The sequence below is a fragment of the Rhinopithecus bieti genome, unplaced genomic scaffold, assembly GCF_001698545.2.
Source record: "Rhinopithecus bieti isolate Rb0 unplaced genomic scaffold, ASM169854v2 scaffold_15283, whole genome shotgun sequence".
NCBI classification, from domain to species: domain Eukaryota; kingdom Metazoa; phylum Chordata; class Mammalia; order Primates; family Cercopithecidae; genus Rhinopithecus; species Rhinopithecus bieti.
Genome location: NW_016808172.1, coordinates 271726 through 275913, shown reverse-complemented (window position 1 = coordinate 275913; position 4188 = coordinate 271726).

Sequence of the window (4188 nt, the reverse complement as noted above, 5' to 3'; positions counted from 1 at the left end):
CGCCAGCCTCAGTTTCCCCGGCCGACCCTCCCCGCCGGCGCCGGCCGCCGTCCCCCCGCGGGTTCCGCCTGCGCGCCCCCCTCCAGCGCCGCTTTCTCCCCTCCAGCCACGGCCTGCGGCGCCCGCGGCACCATGATCTCCAAGGAGAAGAACAAGACCCCGAAGGACAGCATGACGCTCCTGCCCTGCTTCTACTTCGTGGAGGTGGGTGGGGGTCGCGCTGCGGGCGGGGGGACGCCTCGGTTCCGCCCGCACGCAGAGACCCCCCGCTGGGGGACCGGAGCGGGCACAGCTGCCCCCGCAGTGGCCTGGGGCGGGGCAGGACCGGGGTGCCCGGCGGATGGGGGGCGGGGCAGAGGACTTGGGTTCTGCAGGTCGACTAGGAGCTCCAGAGTCACCGAAGGGGGTCCGGGCCGTGGGAACTGGGCAGATGCTGGGAGGGGAGCCCTTGTGACCGAGGTGTGGTCAGAGCTCACAGGAGAAGCTGGGGACCAGGGGGCTGGGGGCCTGGAGGGGCAGGGAGGCCGGAGGGGGTGGGGCTGGGTGCAGGTGCCCGGGCTCCGAAGCCCCTGGGTCTGAGTTCATCTCTGCTAATGGTGAGGCTGGTGCCCTGCCCCTAACCTCTCTGGGCCTCCGCTTTTCCACCGATGGAGCTGACAGGAATTAATATTTACAGAATATGGAAAACTGTTGGGCACATAGTGAGGAGTTTATGACAATATATGGAACCCCCTACCCTGTGCGGTGGCTCAGGCCTGGAATCCCAGCACTTTGGGAGGCCAAGGTGGGCGGATCACCTGTGGTCAGGAGATCAAGAGCAGCGTGGGAACATGGTGAAAACCTGTCTCCATTAAAAATACAACAATTAGGCTGGGCACGGTGGCTCACGCCTGTAATCCCAGCACTTTGGGAGACTGAGGCGGGTGGATAACCTGAGGTCAGGAGTTCAAGACCAGCCTGGCCAACATGGTGAAACCCCGTCTCTACGAAAAATACAAAAAATTAGCTAGGTATGGTGGCAGGTGCCTGTAATCCCAGCTACTTGGGAGACTGGGGCAGGAGAATCGCTTGAACCCAGGAGGTGGAGGTTGCAGTGAGCAGAGATCATGCCACTGCACTCCAGCCTGGGCAACAGAGCAAGGCCCTGTCTTAAGGAAAAAAAAAAGACAATAAATGCAATAAATGGAGCCCCCTGCCCTGTGCTTTGGCTCCCATTTGTAGTCCCAACACTTTGGGAGACCGAGGTGGGAGGATTGCTTGAGGCCAGGAGTTTGAGACCAGCCTAGGTAACACAGCGAGATCCCATCTCTACAAAAAAAAAAAAAAAAAAATTAAAATATTAGCTGGGCGTGTGGTGCGTGCCTTTATTCTTAGCTACTTAGGAGGCCCAGATGGGAGGATTGCTGGAACCCAGGAAGTTGAGGCTGTAGTGAGTTGTGATCGCACCACCGCACTCCATCCTGGATGACAGAGACCCTGTCTCTAAAATTAAAAAGCTACCATTTGGCGCACACCTGGCTCAGGATGGTAAAGTAACTTAAGGCCGGGGAGGTGGCTCATGTCTGCGATCTCAACACTTTGGGAGGCCCAGGCAGATGGATTGCTTGAGCCCAAGCGTTCAAGACCAGCCTGGGCAACATGGCAAAAACCCCATCTCTACAAAACAAAAACAGAAAGAATAGCGGGGCGTGGTGGTGTGCCGCTGAGGGCTCAGTTACGTAGGAGCTTGAGGTGGAAGATGACTTGAGCCCAGGTGGCAGAGGTTGCAGTGAGCCAAGATCACACCACTGCATTCCAGCCTGGGTGACAGAGCCAGACCCCATCTCAAAAAATAAAATAACTGATCCATCCTTGCATGTCAGGCCAGGAAAACTGGCTCTAGTGATGGATCTTCCAGAGCCTAGATGGAAGACGGGACCCCAGACAAGGAAACAGCGACCCATGCAGGTCACGGGGCCAGCGGCTGGCCTGTAATCTGTTACCTCACACCTGGGCAAGTGGGTTCCTCCCCAACACAGTATCATTGAGTTGTCCACATCACTTCGTAGAAAATCTGTTTATTTTTAGAAATTGCATTTAAATTCCTGTTGCAGGACGGGCGCGGTGGCTCACACCTGTAATCCCAGCACTTTGGGAGGCTGAGGTGGGCAGATCACCTGAGGTCGGGAGTTTGAGACCAGCCTGGCCAACATGGTGAAGCCTCATCTCTACTAAAAATACAAAAATTAGCTGGGCGTGGTGGTGGTAGTGGTGGGCGCCTGTAATCCCAGCAACTCGGGAGGCTGAGGAAGGAGAATCGCTTGAACCCAGGAGGCAGAGGTTGGGTTGAGCCAAGATCGCACCACTGCACTCCAGCCTGGGCGACAGAGCCATACTCCATCTCAAAAAACATAAAAATAGGCCGGGTGCAGTGGCTCACGCCTGTAATCCCAGCACTTTGGGAGGCCAAGGCGGGCGGATCACGCGGTCAGAAGGTAAGACCATCGTGGCTAACACGGTGAAAACCTGTCTCTACTGAAAATACAAAAAATTAGCCAGGCATGGTTGCGGGTGCCTATAGTCCCAGCTACTTGGGAGGCTGAGGCAGGAGAATGGCGTGAACCCTGGAGGCGGAGCTTGCAGTGAGCAGAGATCACGCCACTGCACTCCAGCCTGGGTGACAGAGCAAGACTCAAGACTCCGTCTCAAATTAAACATATATATATATATTCCTCAAGTGATCTTCCTGCCTCAGTCTCCCAAAGCACTGGAATTACAGGTGTGAGTCACTGCGCTCGGCCTTAATTTTTTTTTTTTTTTTTTTTTTGAGACAGAGTCTTACTCTGTTGCCCAGGTTGGAGTGCAGTGGCCGGATCTCAGCTCACTGCAAGCTCCGCCTCCTGGGTTTACGCCATTCTCCTGCCTCAGCCTCCCGAGTAGCTGGGACTACAGGCGCCCGCCACCTCGCCCGGCTAATTTTTTGTATTTTTTAGTAGAGACGGGGTTTCACCATGTTAGCCAGGATGGTCTCAATCTCCTGACCTCGTGATCCGCCTGTCTCGGCCTCCCAAAGTGCTGGGATTACAGGCGTGAGCCACCGCACCCGACCGGTTAGGTGTTTTTAAGGCCACACCCAGGCCCCACCTCAAACCCTCCCCCGGGCTTGATACTGTCTGCCCGCTCCAGCACAATCATGCTGATGATGAGAGTGGAGAGAACAAGTGCATATTTGCCAGGGGTCTCTTCCCACATTGACTCATCTCCACCTGAGCCCTTGGCACAGGAGGTCTGCTGGCCGCCCACAGGTTAAAATGGGTGGTTTTCAAACCAGGTGTCAGGTGCAAACAAACGGTGTTACCCACTTTCCACGTCTTCACCGGGCCTCATGCCTGCATGCAGCAGGTGCTCAATGAATGCTCACGGGACATGAACTCAGCTCCCTCCACCCCATTCCACCCTGGGATGTTCAGTGATGGCTTTTCCCTTCCTGGAGCGCCCAGCCCTGACCTGTGCCCTCCCCACGGCTGGGCTGAGGGCTGATCCCTGCTAAGATGCCATAACAAAGCAGGAAATATGACGGGCCATGCCCGAGCGAGGTCACTCACGCCTGTAACCCCAGCAATTCAGGAGGCCGAGGCAGGTGGATTACTTGAGGTCAGAAGTTCGAGACCAGCCTGGGCAACATGGTGAAACCCCGCCTCTACTAAAAATAGAAAAAATTAGCCAGACGTGGTAGTGCATGCTTGTAATCCCAGCTACTTGGAAGGCTGAGGTGGGAGGATCGCTTGAACCTGGAGACGGAGGTTGCAGTGAGCCAAGATTGCACCACTGCTCTCCAGGCTGTGTGACAGAGTGGGGGGAAGAAAAAACGATTGAGGCCATGACTGGGTGCCGTGGCTCATGCCTCTGATCCCAGCACTTTGGAAGGCCAAGGCGGGTGTATCGCTTGAGCCCAGGAGTTCGAGACCAGTCTGGGCAACATGATGATACCCCATCTCTACTAAAAATACAAAAACCCGGGAGGCGGAGGCTGCAGTGAGCTGAGATGGCACCACTGCACTGAAGCCTGGGCAACAGAGCAAGACTGTTGTGGATGGACAGATGGGTGGATAGATGGGTGGGTGGGTGGATGGATGGATGGATGGATGGATGGATGGATGGATAGATGGATGGGTGGATGGATGGATGGGTGGATGGTTGGATGGATGG